This window comes from Anolis sagrei, chromosome 1 (genome assembly GCF_037176765.1).
Source record: "Anolis sagrei isolate rAnoSag1 chromosome 1, rAnoSag1.mat, whole genome shotgun sequence".
Taxonomy (NCBI): domain Eukaryota; kingdom Metazoa; phylum Chordata; class Lepidosauria; order Squamata; family Dactyloidae; genus Anolis; species Anolis sagrei.
The window spans coordinates 5,176,465-5,191,139 of NC_090021.1; the positions used below are offsets into that span (position 1 = coordinate 5,176,465).

The 14,675-nt window shown below is 46.1% G+C and overlaps 1 pseudogene; it reads right to left on the bottom strand.

Annotated features, from left to right (window-relative positions):
- Nucleotides 1–1,346: 1,346 nt before the first annotated feature.
- On the bottom strand, nt 1,347–11,179 carry LOC132761685 (zinc finger protein 658B-like; annotated as a pseudogene).
- Nucleotides 11,180–14,675: the final 3,496 nt, after the last annotated feature.

Consider the following 14,675-nt stretch of genomic DNA (forward strand, 5'->3'; position numbering starts at 1 on the left):
CTTCCTCACTAAAAAATCTGTCAAAAAGCAATATCAATAAATTAGAGAATTTATCAGCTGGTAAGTGTCAATGGAATGGCGACAATCTCAGCACACACAAGGCACTGAAACACATCTTCTTGTCTAAAAACTACTTTATTTAACACAAAACAAAAATAATATTTACACTAGAAGCTAAGCAGAACAAGAAATATCTCCAACATGGTTTGGTTTTTCGTTGTAATCTAGAATCGGGCACCGCATTACAGTCCACAGTGATGAGAGGATGTATGACGTACGACGCAACACAGCGTACAACACTTTCCGCACTGAGATTTACGACTCTTCCTTCATGATACGGTTAACCCTTTCCACACAGGAATTACAATCTCCAGAACATTGCATTACAAAGCATCACATTTCTAAGCACACAAACACTAACTTTGAAAACTACAATACAGTTAATCAAAACACACACACATTCTTAACAGTAAGGCAGCCTCGCAAGTAACCTCTCTAGGATTATGGCTAACCAACAAAAATAACTTCTTTCAAAATAATTATGAAAAAACATGGAAGGAGATTAAAGAAAATTTGGAAAGATGGCAAAGAATTCAATTAACTTGGGTGGGGAATATAGCGGTGATAGAAATGATGATCTTGCTCAAAATGCTGATTTTATTCCAAAATCTACCAATATTTAAAGTAGTGAGAATTTTCAAACTTTGGAGGAAGGATTTAACTAAATTTATATGGAATGGAAGAAAAGCTAGCATTGCTTACAAAAACCTAATAGATGTCAAAGGGGGGGGGGGGGGCTTAGCACTGCCAGACATTAGTTATTAATATGAAGGAGCCCCCGGTGGCGCAGTGGGTTAAAGCACTGAGCTGCTGAGCTTGTTGATCGAAAGGTCGCAGGTTCGATTCCGGGGAGCGGCGTGAGCTTCCACTGTCAGCCCTAGCTTCTGCCAACCTAGCAGTTCGAAAACATGCAAATGTGAGTAGCTCAATAGGTACCGCTCTGGCGGGAAGGTAACGGCACTCCATGCAGTCATGACCTTGGAGATGTCTATGGACAACGCTGGCTCTTTGGCTTAGAGATGGAGATGAGCACCACACCCCAGAGTCAGACATAACTGGACTTAATGTCAGGGGACTTTACCTTTATGAAGTGGTAGGTTTCAGCTGGCTAAAGGAGTGGGTTAGATTAGAAAATCGAGTTTTACTCTATCGAGAAGGATATAAGCTAAGATTTGGCTGGAATGCGTATTTATTGAATGGAAAAGATGGAATTAATATTTTTTTTTTTATTATGCCATAAGAGTAAGCCTATTAGCAATTTTGAAAAGATATAAGACTTGTTTATGCAATAGTGAGTATATAAAACAAATTTGTTGAAAATTTAAGAAGACCAATTCAAATGAGAAAGTAGGAACAGATGTGGAACAAAAAATTAAAATATACATACGCAATGGATTTAAAAGAAAATTGGATTAAAATGTTCCACAGATGGTATACCACACTGAAACAATTGGCTAAAATGTATAAAACAGTTTCTGATAAGTGTTGGAAATGCTTGGAACAGGTTGGCTCCTTCTACCATATGTGGCGGACTTGTAAAGAAGTAGTAAAGTTTTGGAGGGTAATTCATGAAGAGACACAAAAGGTTTTTAAAAGAACATTTATAAGAAAACCGGAGTTTTATTTGTTAGGTTTTACAGATTTAGATCTACAACTGACGGAACAAGAGGATAAACGTTTTACATATATGACGACTGCCGCTAGAATTGTTTTTGCTAGAGAATGGAAGAATGACTCAGTACCACCCGTACAGGAATGGGTGGGAAAAATCAGAGAAATAAAGGACATGGATGAATTGACTTTTTTGTTGAAGAAAAATACAGGTATGATACTAAGAAGAACAAATTGGGATAATCTCCATGAATATCTGGACAATTTGGGAAAATAAGAAACAAGGGAGACAATTTCTTTTTGAACTTATTTTATATTTTTGAATAATAAGAAGATATGATCCAAGAAGATGGAATGGAGGTCATTTTTTTGTTTGTTTTTCTTTTTTGTGTATTTTTGTAGTTAATATTTTTTAGGGGCTATTTGGGATTTTAGCATACTTTTTTGCTTCTTCTTTTTTCTTTTTTTTCTTCTTTTCCTTACTTTCCTATACTTTATTGTTCTCACTCTTTCGTTGTAATCTATATAAAAATTAATAAAATTCTAATTAAAAAAACAAATTTGTCGATATTACTATATTATATTTATATTTAAAATCTTATAAGGAGTTGGTTTAACCTCTGGTTACTAGTTGAATTGAATTACCATGTTGCAAAAGGATACATGTCTAAAAAGAGTGTCACCAACATGAAAAGTTTGCAAAGCTTTGTTTTAAGGAGTCTCTCTGGGATCAAACACTACTGTTCTTTTCGATGTGAATTCTAGGTCTATGTAGATTTGAACTCTCAGAGAAGCTCTTTCCACACACTATGCATTTCTAGAGTTTCTCCCTAGTGTGGGTCCTTTGATGCAATCGTAGATTTCCACTTCTAGCGAAGCTGTGTCCACACTCCAAGCATTTATAGGGTTTCTCCCCAGTGTGAGTCCTTTGATGCGAGCGCAGGTGTGCATGCTGAGTGAAACTCTGTCCACACTCCAAGCATGTATAGGGTTTCTCCCCAGTGTGAGTCCTTTGATGCGAGTGTAGACTTCCACTGTGAGTGAAGCTTTGTCCACACTTCAGACATTTATAGGGTTTCTCCCCAGTGTGAGTCCTTTGATGCGAATGTAGATTTCCATTGTGAGTGAAGCTTTGTCCACACTTCAGACATTTATAGGGTTTCTCCCCAGTGTGAGTCCTTTGATGTGAACGTAGACCTGATTTGTAAGTGAAGCTCTTTCCACATTCCAAGCATGTATAGGGTTTCTCCCCAGTGTGAGTCCTTTGATGCGAACGCAGCATTGAACTTTGAGTGTAGCTCTTTCCACATTCCAGGCATGTATAAGGTTTCTCCCCAGTGTGAGTCCTTTGATGTGAACGTAGACCTGAACTATGAGTGAAGACCTGTCCACACATTAAGCATTTATAGGGTTTCTCCCCAGTGTGAGTCCTTTGATGTGAACGTAGACCTGAATTACAAGTGAAGCTCTGTCCACACTCAAGGCACTTATAAGGTTTTTCCCCAGAGTGAGTCCTTTCATGCAAACGTAGATTTCCATTCTCACTGAAGCTCCGTCCACACTCCAAACATTTATAGGGTTTCTCCCCAGTGTGAGTCCTTTGATGCTTCTGTAGTTGTGACTTCTGAGTGAAGCTCTGTCCACATGCCAAGCATTTATAGGGTTTCTCCCCAGTGTGAGTCCTCTGATGACACTTTAGATTTCCATTCTGCTTGAAGCTCTGTCCACATTCCAAGCATTTATAGGGTTTCTCTCCAGTGTGAGTCCTTTGATGCAAACGTAGACTTCCACTGTGAGTGAAGCTCTGTCCACACTCCAGGCATATATAGGGCTTCTCCCCAGTGTGAGTCCTTCGATGGACATCCAGAGTTCCCTTCTTAGTGAAACTCTGTCCGCAGTCCAAGCATTTATAGGGTTTCTCCCCAGTGTGTAACCTTTGATGTGAACGTAGGTGTGCATGCTGAGTGAAGCTCTGTCCACAGTCCAGGCATTTATAGGGTTTCTCCCCAGTGTGTGTCCTTTGATGCGAATGTAGATGTGAATTCTGAGTGAAGCTCTGTCCACACTCCAGGCATTTATAGGGTTTCTCCCCAGTGTGAGTCTTTTGATGCACACGTAGTCCTGAATTAAAAGTGAAGCTCTGTCCACACTCCAAGCATGTATAGGGTTTCTCCCCAGTGTGAATTCTTTGATGCGAACGTAGTGTTGAACTATGAGGGTAGCTCTGTCCACACTCCAGGCACTTATAGGGCTTCTCCCCAGTGTGAGTCCGTTCATGTTGCTGAAGATGAACCTTCTGAGTAAAACTCTTTCCGCACTCTAGGCACTTAAATGCTTTCTCCTCCATGTCAACAGTGATATGGTTGTTGAATTGCAATACAGATACTTGGCACTACTTTTTCTCTTTCTTATCTGTAAGTGAAGTCAAGAATTCAGCAAGAGCATCACCTTGGATTATTCCTTTTTCCTATATTATTGGTTTTCTTACTGCACCCAAGAGGTGGCTCCATAGAATCCTCATTTCCCTGGGGAAGAAAGAAGCAAAAGATCAGTGAAGACAGGCGGAAACCTTCTTTACCTGCAAGATTTTCCTCCTTTCCCTTCAAGAGTCAGGTTGAAAAAGGGAATACCAAGAAATGCAGAGTCTCAAGCGCATACACTGATGCCAATCAAGGCAATCACTGATTCTTAAACAAGAAGGGAATGAATTCAGAAAATAAAAAAGAAAAGGGACGGAGAAGGAAAAGAATGAATGATAGAAGGAAGAAAAGAGGACTCCTTCTAATTTTTATCTCCCTTTGGAGAGATAAAGTAGGGTATAAAGAAATATAACAACAACAACAACACTTTCTTTATAACCAGCCCTCTCTCCCTGAGGAGACTCAGGATGGTTTCCAGGGAATAACAAAAATGGCAAATGGGAGAATGGGAGGAAGGAAGGAAAGGGAGGAAGAAGGAAAAGGAGGGAGGGAAAGAAAGGAAGGAAGGAAAGGAAGAAGGAAGCAAGGGGAACAGGAAGGAGGAAAGGGAGTGAAGGAGGGAAGGAGGGAAAGGAAGGGGAAGGAAAGAAAGGGAGGAAGGAATGATAGGAAGGAAAGGGATAATGATGAAAGGAAGGAAGGGAAGGGAGGAGGAAAGAGGGAAAGAAAGAAAGGATAGGAAGAAGGAAAGGAGGAGGAACAAGAAGGAAGGAAAAGGGAAGAGAGGGAAAGAAGGGAAGGAAGAAGGGAGGGAAGGGAAGGAGGGGGAAGGAAGGGAAGGAAAAAAGGCAGGAAGGAATGAAAGGAAGGAAAGGGAGAAAGGTGAAAGGAAGGGAAGGGAGGGATGGAAAGAAGGAAAGGAAGCAGGAAGGAAGGATGGACAGGAAGGGAAGGAGGGAGGGAAGGAAAGGAAGGGATGAAGGAATGAAAGGAAGGAAAGAGAGAAAGGTGAAAGGAAGGAAGTGAATGGAGGGAGGGAGGGAAAGTAGGAAAGGAAGAAGGAAAGAGGGAGGGTTAGGAAGGAAGGAAAAAGGAAGAGAGGGAGGGAAGGGGGGAAAAGGGAAAGGAAAGGAAGAAGGAAGCAAGGGGAACAGGAAGGAGGAAAGGGAGTGAAGGAGGGAGGGAAAGGAAGGGGAAGGAAAGAAAGGGAGGAAAGGGATAATGATGAAAGGAAGGAAGGGAGGAGGGAAAGAGGGAAAGAAAGAAAGGATAGGAAGAAGGAAAGGAGGAGGAACAAGAAGGGAGAAAAACGGAAGTAAGGGAAGAGAGGGAAGGAAGGGAAGGAGGGGGAAGGAAGGGAAGGAAAGGGAGAAAGGTGAAAGGAAGGGAGGGAAGGAAGGAAAGGAAGCAGGAAGGATGTACAGAAAGGGAAGGAGGGAGGGAAGGGAAGGAAGGGGAAGGAAAGGGAGAAATGTGAAATGAAGGAAGAGAGGGAGGAGGGAGGGAAAGAAGGAAAGGTAGAAGGAAAGAGGGAGGGACAGGAAGGAAAGAAAAATGAAGAGAGGGAGGGAAGGATGGAAAAAAGGAAAGGAAGGGAAGAGGGAAGGAAGGAGGGAAAGGAAGGAGGGAAGGGAGTGAAGGAGAGGGAGGGAAGGAAAGGAAGGGAAAGGAAAGGAAAGAAAGAGAGGCAGGCAGGAAGGAAAGGGAGGATGAAGGAAAGGAGTGAAGATAAGGAAGCCGTGAAAGGAGGGAAGGAGGGAAAGAAGGAAGGTCCTTTACTCAGACGCACCGTCCTCTTGCATGATGTGACGGATTTCCTTACCATAGAAGACCAGGGGTAGAATAGGTCCAGTGGTCTGGCATCCGTTTTGTATGGAAGCTAGAGGCAGCCATTTTAGGTGAAGGATAATCTTATCCAAAATAAACATAACTCTATTTCAGTGGAAAACCCTGGGGGCCACCCAGTCCAACTCCCTTCTGCCACGCCATAAAAGCCATCAAAGCACCATGAATAGATGGCCCTCCAGCCTTTAAAATAACAACAACAACAACAGAAGCAATGCCACGGGCCACCCAGTTCAACCTCTACTGCCATGCAGTAAATGCACAAAGTGCAGGTGGAGAGGCCTTGCAAACCAGGGTGGCCTTGGCACATAAAGGGTGGTTTGGGTGTGAGGAGTGGAAGAGGAGGGGACTTGGGTATGGGGAGTGGGAAGGGAGGGGGTTGGGTGTGAGGAGTGGGAAAGGAGGGGGCTTGATGTGAGGAGTGGGAAGCCAGAGGGGTTGGATATGGGGAGTGGGAAGGGAGGGAGGTTGGGTGTGAGGAGTGGGAAGGGAGGGGGCTTGGTGTGGAGAGTGGGAAGGGATGGGGTTGGCTGTGGGGAGTGGGAAGGGAGGGTGTTTGGGTGTGGGGAGTGGGAATGGAGGGGCCTTGGGTATGAGCAATGGGAAGGGAAAGGGCTTGGGTATTGGGAGTGGGGGAGATGGCTCAGGTGGGAGGAGTGGGCAGGGAGAGGTCTTGGGTGTGGAGAGTGAGAATGGAGGGAGATTGGGTGTGGGGACTAAGCAGGGAGAAAGCTTAGGTGTGGAGATGGGAATGGATGGGGTTTGAGTGTGGGGACTGGGAAGGGAGAGGGGGTTGGGTATTGGGAGTGGGAAGGGAGGATATTTAGATGTTGGGAGTGGGCTCAGGTGTAGAGAGTGGGAAGGGAGGGGGCTTGGGTATGGGTATTGGGAAAGGAGGAGACTCGGGTGTGGGGAGTGGGAATGTGCATGGAGGGGGCTTGGGTGAGAGGAGTGGGAAGGGAAGGTGGCTTGGTTGTGAGGAGTGGACTGGGAATGCGGCTTGGGTGTGGGTAATGGGCAGGTAGCGGAGCTTGAGAATGCAGCTTGGGTGTGAGTACCTTTGGAGTGTGGCTTGAGTGGCGGGAGGGCCCCTTGGGTGTGGGAGTTGGAAGGGAGTTCGGTGCTGCAGCCCAGCCAACGATGTGACACTTCTGCACCCAAAATGAGGCTCAGCCAACAAGGAAGTAGTCAACTGAGGTAAAGTTTATTCTAAAAAGAAGTGTAATATAGCAAAAAACTAGTTCAGAGATACATCCCAAAGTGCCTCCGAAGTCTACATAAAAGGCAGAAGCATGAAAAGGTTTTCAGACGTGCAGGTCCACTATTACCAAAGTAGAGCAATACCAAGCGTATATTTCACATCTTGTACAAGATACAAAATCCAACAATAAACACATAACCAGTATTGTGAACCCAACATACTGGTGTTTATTGTAGATTTTGGTGTATTGTACCTTGTACAAGATGTGAAATATATGATTGGTGTTGTTCTACTTTGGTAAGAGTGGACCTGCCGGTCTTGTTGGCCTTCGGGAACCCATTTCTTCTTAATTTCCCTTTTGTTTGCATTTCACGGGAAACACTCCCATCAGGTCTGCCTGTGAAGGGATTCCCATCATCATCCTGATAGCCGGTATTGCACCACCTGACATCCGCCGGGAAGTGGCAGCCAATAGTGAAAGGACCAAGGCAGAGACATCTCCTGCTCATCCCTTGTTTGGGTATCAGCCAGCACGTCGACGACTTAAATCTAGACATAGTTTTCTAAGATCTACAGAGACACTCGCTGGAACACCTCAGCAAGCGAAAGTCCAAAAGTGGCAGGCTCAAACCCAGCACCTTTACCAATGGCTGATACCAAACGAGAGACTCCCTCCTGGGCACACAGAGGACTGGGCAACTTGGAAGGCGCTGAACAGACTGCGCTCTGGCACCACGAGATGCTGAGCCAACCTCAAGAAATGGGGCTACAAAGTGGAATCCTCGGCATGCGAGTGTGGAGAGGAGCAAACCACTGACCACCTGCTGCAATGCAACCTGAGCCCAGCCACATGCACAATGGAGGACCTTCTTGTGGTAACACCAGAGGCACTCCAAGTGGCCAGATGCTGGTCAAAGGACATTTAACCAACTACCAAACTCACAAGTTTTGTATTTTGTCTGTTTGTTTGCTTTGTTCTATTAGAAATGTCATATAATGAACTGGTTGCTCTGACACGACAAATAAATAAATCCTGAGAAGAACTCCTTCCTCCCTCCCTGAGGCACACTTGAGAAACATCACAAAAATTCCATGAAGTTTAGTTCTCTTTTAATATAAATATTATATGGGGTTTAAATGCTAATTTTAAAGCTTTGGGTCTCTGAACAAGCGAGATAAGGAGGGTATAAATAAATATAAGAGAGGAGGTCTCCCCTAAACTGTGGAATGACCTGCCAGAAGCCCAAGCTACTTATCTGACCGCATCTCTGCCTATGAACCCACCAGGACTTTGAGATCTTCCGGGGAGGTCCTGCTCTCGATCCCGCCTGCTTCTCAAGCTCGGCTGGCGGGGACGAGAGATAGGGCCTTCTCGGTGGTGGCTCCTCGGCTGTGGAACGCCCTTCCTACGGACATTAGACTAGCACCATCTCTAATGGTATTCCGCGAAAAGGTGAAGACCTGGCTGTTTGAGCAGGCGTTCGAATAATTAGTGCAATGTTTAGTTAATGAACACTGGAATGGAACAATGGATGACGAATTTGGATCATGTTTTTGATGACGAGACGACAGTGAATGGGTATTGTAGTAACTGTTTATTAATTGTGTCATGTGTTAGGTTGTTAACTGTTTCTATACTGTAGCACTGAATTTTTGCTGTTCGTATTTGTTGTGAACCGCTGTGAGTCGCCTTCGGGCTGAGAACAGCGGTATATAAGTAAGGTAAATTACTGCAATGCGCTCTACGTGGGGCTGCCCTTGAAGACGGCTCGGAAACTACAATTGGTCCAGCGGGCAGCAGCCAGGATGCTAACTGGAGCTCATTATCAAGAGAGGTCAACCCTCTTGTTCAAGGAGCTCCACTGGCTGCCATTTATTTTCCGAGCCCAATTCAAGGTGCAGGTGCTCACCTACAAAGCCCTGAACGGTTTGGGACCACCCTACCTGCGTGACCGCATCTCCATCTACGAACCCACATGCTCGCTCCGGTCATCTGGGGAGGCCCTGCTCGTGATCCCACCTACGTCGCAAGCGCGCTTAGTGGGGACGTGGGACAGGGCCTTCTCTGTGGCAGCCCCCCGACTTTGGAATGCCCTTCCAAAAGAGCTTCGTCAGGCCCCTACTCTGGCAGTTTTCAGAAGGAACCTAAAAACTTGGCTGTTCCGATGTGCATTCGCAGATTAGGAATCCCCACCCAAGTCCTAGATGCACTTTAGCACAACTAATGTTGCTGCACACCGCACTTAATCCTACGTTCCTCCTGCCATCTCAGCACTTTTAACCCTGTACCCCATTGCGCTGGCCCAACCAGTTTTAATAGTGTCTTGATGTATTGTTATTGTGGTTATTTGCTTAATTGTTTTGATTTGCTTTGTCTATTGTTGTGTTATGTTTTCTATTATATTGTGTTTTGAGGCTTTGGCCCGTGTAAGCCGCATCGAGTCCTTCGGGAGATGCTAGCGGGGTACAAATAAAGTTAATAATAATAAATAAATAAATAAATAAATATGCATAGTATAAATGTATTTCTATAAAAGATGTCTATTAAAACGTGTTTCTATAAAAGACATATTGAAATAGACACAGAACGGAGATCAAAACACAAGGGACAGAGTTGGAAATCCCTCAGCTGAAGGGGAAGCGGAAGGCAGGCTCTGCGAGGAGGAGACTCACTCCAGAAGGGCCTGGGCCTCTCTCTCTCTCTCTCAAGGCCTGAAAGAAAGGAATCCCTCAGGAAAGAGGAGGAGGCCGCGGATGAGTTGGGAAAGGAAGGCCCACCTCCCTCCCTCCCTTGGGTGCCTTTCCCCCTCCCGGCCTAGCCCTGCCTGAAGCACAAAGGAGGCCAAAGAGGCCCCCAAGGCCTCATTCCTGGCCCACCTCAGCCTGCCTTTGTCCTCTTGGGAGAAGCTGAAATGGCTCCCCTCAGAACCCTCCTCACCTTCTCCGTCTTCATTCCTTGTCTTCCTCCCAGAAATGGCGGCTGCGAGGGGGCGTGGTCTGGGTGACGACGCGCCTCTATGACGCAAAGTAGGCGTGGCCATGTGACTTACAGAAGGGGCGGGGCCTGCCCTGTAAAAGGGGCGTGGCTGGATAGCCTTTGGTAGCTCCTCCCTCCCACTCTGGGCTCCTCTCCTTCCTTCCTTCTCTCTCCTGCCAGGCTTCCTTGGCTGCAGGGAAGGTGCTGCCCTCCCTTCTCCATTGTGAGGCTCAAGCAGCTCCCAAGCCCAGACTAGTAGGGATCATTCCCAGGCTCAACACTCAGGAGGAGAGAGAGAGAGGGAGGGAGGGGTGGCCAGGGTCCCAGAAGAGCCACCATAACAACACCACGTGGTCCACCACCATTCTGGCTCTGCCTGGCCTGAGTCCCCTGGAGGCCCCCACCCACTCTTTCCTGGCTGACCTGCGAGGCTGAGCAGGGGCAGCCTTGGATGGGGCTTGGGTGGGAGGCCCCCAGAGTCCCAAGAGGGAGGGAAGCCCTGCTGCTCCCACCCAAGGAAGGAAGGAAGGAAAAGGAAGGAAGGAAAAGGAAGGAAGGAAGGCCCTCCAGGAGTCAGGAGTGTGGGGGGGGGGACCCCAGGAGGGCCTGCCTGGCTTCCCTTCCCCCCACATGCAAGCCCCACACCAGCACACAGGAAGGAGGAACAACTGTATAAATATGTGAGAGGAAGCCACAGGGAGGAGGAGGGAGCAAGCTTGTCTTCTGCTTCCCTGGAGACTAGGACGCAATGGGACAATGGCTTCAAACTACAAGAGAAGAGATTCCATCTGAACACAAGGAAGAACTTCCTGACTGTGAGAGCCGTTCAGCAGTGGAACTCTCTGCCCCAGGGGGAGTGTGGTGGAGGCTCCTTCTTTGGAAGCTTTTAAGCAGAGGCTGGATGGCCATCTGTCAGGGGTGATTTGAATGCAATATTCCTGCTTCTTGGCAGAATGGGGTTGGACTGGATGAGGGCCCATGAGGTCTCTTCCAACTCTAGGATTCTATGACTGTGAAAGCTGTTCAGCAGTGGAACTCTCTGCCCCAGGGGGAGTGTGGTGGAGGCTCCTTCTTTGGAAACTTTGAAACAGAGGCTGGATGGCCATCTGTCAGGGGTGATTTGAATGCAATATTCCTGCTTCTTGGCAGAATGGGGTTGGACTGGATGGCCCAGGAGGTCTCTTCCAACTCTAGGATTCTATGACTGTGAAAGCTGTTCAGCAGTGGAACTCTCTGCCCCAGGGGGAGTGTGGTGGAGGCTCCTTCTTTGGAAGCTTTTAAGCAGAGGCTGGATGGCCATCTGTCAGGGGTGATTTGAATGCAATATTCCTGCTTCTTGGCAGAATGGGGTTGGACTGGATGGCCCATGAGGTCTCTTCCAACTCTTTGATTCTATGATTCTATGAAAACTCTCCAGTCAGGAACAGAAGCTGGGTCACATTCTGTTACTTATCATCATCATTATTATTATTACTATTATTATTATTACTATTATTATTATTATTTTATGACTTCTATTACTACTATAGGGCCCCTATAGTAGTGGGTTAAAGCCATTGGGGCCCCTCCCTCCCACCCACCCACTCACTCAGGGCTTCTCTCCTTCCTTCCTTCCTTCCTTCCTTCCTTCCTTCCTTCCTTCCTTCCTTCTGGAGGGCTGCCAGGCTTCCTTGGCTGCAGGGAAGGTGCTGCCATCTCTTGTCCATTGTGAGGCTCAAGCAGCTCCAAAGCCCAGACTAGGGGTCATTCCCAGGCTCAACACTCAGGAGAGAGGGCCCTGTGCAAGGGGAGGGAGGGAGGAGGGCCCAGCCCCCAAGAAGAACAAAACCTGGGAGGGTGAGTAGGGCCAGCCCTGGATGGGGCTTGGGTGGGAGCCCCCAGACTGCAGTGGTTCTCCACCTTCCTAATGCCCTGACCCCTGAATACAGTCCCTCATGTTGTGGTGACCCCCAACCATAACATTGTTTCCATTGCTACTTCGTAACAGTCATTTTACTACTGTTATAAATCATAATGTAAATCTCTGATACGCAGGATGTATTTTCATTCACTGGACCAAACTAGGCACAAATACCCAATACACCCAAATGTGAATGCTAGTGGGGTTGGGGGAGGATTGATTTTGTCATTTGGGAGTTGTAGTTGCTGGGATTTATAGTTCACTTACAATCAAAGAGCATTCTGAACTCCACCAGCGATGGATTTGAACCAAACTTGGCTCTCATGACCAATGGAAAACACTGGAAAGGTTTGATGGAAGTTTGGGAGTTGTACTTCACCTATATCCAGAGAGCACTGTGGACTCATGCCATGATGGATCTGGACCAAACTTGGCACGAATACTCCATTTGCCCAAATGTGAATACTGGTGGAGTTTGAAGAAATTAGAGCTTGACATTTGGGAGTTGTAGTTGCTGGGATTTATAGTTCACCTACAATCAAAGAGCATTCTGAACTGCACCAACGATAGAATTGGCTCAGACTTCCCACATGGAATCCCCATGACCATCAGAAAATACTGTGTTTTGTTATGGCCTTTGGCGACCCCTCTAACACCCCCTCGTGACCCCCTCAGGGGTCCCGACCCCCAGGTTGAGAAACACTGCCCCAGACGGAGGGAAGCCCTGCTGCTCCCAGCCAAGGAAAGGATGGATGGAACTCAGGAGTGGGCGGAGAACCCCAGGAGGGCCTGCCTGTCCTCCATTCCCACCACAGGCAAGCCCCAAACCACCACACAGGAAGCAGGAACCACAACACCACCTTCCACTCAGGAGCACCAGCTGGCTCCTCTTCCGTGACATGGGACTTCCATGGGAGGCCCGCGCGGCCAGGAAGGAAGCTATAATCATGTGGCATGCATGAAACCCCCCAGCTGGGCAAAATTATTATTATTTGTTCCCTTCGTGCCTGCAGCAGAGAGTTCCAAAGGCTGCAGAAACTTAAAAGTGTCATTGTATTGTCGAAGGCTTTCATGGCCGGAATCTCTGGGTTGTTGTAGGTGGCCATGGTCTAGAGGCATTCTCTCCTGACGTTTTGCCTGCATCTATGGCAAGCATCCTCAGAGGTCGTGAGGTCTGTTGGAACTAGGAAAAAGGGTTTATATATCTGTGGAATGACCAGGGTGGGACAAAGGACTCTTGTCTGCTGGAGCTAGGTGTGAATGTTTCAGCTGACCACCTTGATTAGCATATAATGGCCTGACAGTGCCTGGAGCAAACCTTTGTTGAGAGGTGATTAGAAGTCCTTTTACAATTAGATGTCCAATTACAATTAAAGTGTAATTAGGTTCTTGTGGGTTTTTTCGGGCTATAGGGTCATGTTCTAGAGGCATTTCTCCTGACGTTTCGCCTGCATCTATGGCAAGCATCCTCAGAGGTAGTGAGGTCTGTTGGAATTAGGACAATGGGTTTATATATCTGTGGAATGGCTGGGGTGGGGCAAAGAGCTCTTCTCTGCTGGAGCTAGGTGTGAATGTTTCAACTGACCACCTTCATTAGCATTTGAAGGCCTGCCTGAGCCTGGGAAAATCTTTTGTTGAGAGGTGTTAAGATGTGCCTGGTTGTTTCCTCTCTGCTGTTTTGCTGTTGTAATTTTAGAGTTTTTTAATACTGGTAGCCAGATTTTGTTCATTTTCATGGTTTCTTCCTTTAGGTTGAAATTGTCCACATGCTTGTGGATTTCAATGGCTTCTCTGTGTAGTCTGACATGGTGGTCATTGGTGTTTGTTATCACATCTTTATCCTCTTTTTTCAATTGTTTATTATTATATAATGATAATAAAGCTATACTAGGACTTCTTTCTATTTTAATGCTCATTATATACTCTATTTTTCTAAACACTTTCCCCCCAAAATTATTTATGTATTTACATTGCCACCACATATGTATATATGTTCCTGATTTTTGGCATCCTCTCCAGCAATTTTTTGAGTAGTTTTTATTTATATTTGCTATTCTTACTAGTGTAAGGTATCATTTCCATATTAATGTTGTGCAGAAGTCATTGATACTATGTATGTGTTTAACTGTTAGAGTATATATTTGTGTTTGTAACAGTAGCTAAAACTAGAGTTATCTGGTTTGAATCCACAGTGAGCGTTGCCAAGGAGACCAGGCAGGCTAGCTCAGGAGAGTGAGAAGTGGGTGGAGCCAAGCAGAAAAAGTTATGTGCGTCTTTGGAAAAAGGGGCAGAGTGTGTGTGAGTGTGGAGGCTTGAAAAAGAGCCTGGGAGAGAGGTGTGTGTGAGCAGCTGGAGGTTTTTCAGTCTAGAAGGGCTAAAGAGAAAAACCTGGCCAGTTTCTTTAGTCAAGGAAGACTAAAGGAAGCTTGTTAAGCCTAGTCAAGGAAGGACTAGAGATCAGAAATTTGATCAAGGAAAGATCAAATTGGAAGGCTATTCATAGTAGGAAACATTGTTCACTAAAGAGCTTCACCTCAGTAAGTTAGCCACGAGCTGTGTTATAGGGAAGAGTGGACTGTGTTACAAACCAAGTGATATTCAAAGTTCTATAAGTTATTTAACAGCCTGCAACCATACGCTTCGTACACAATAAACTTGTTA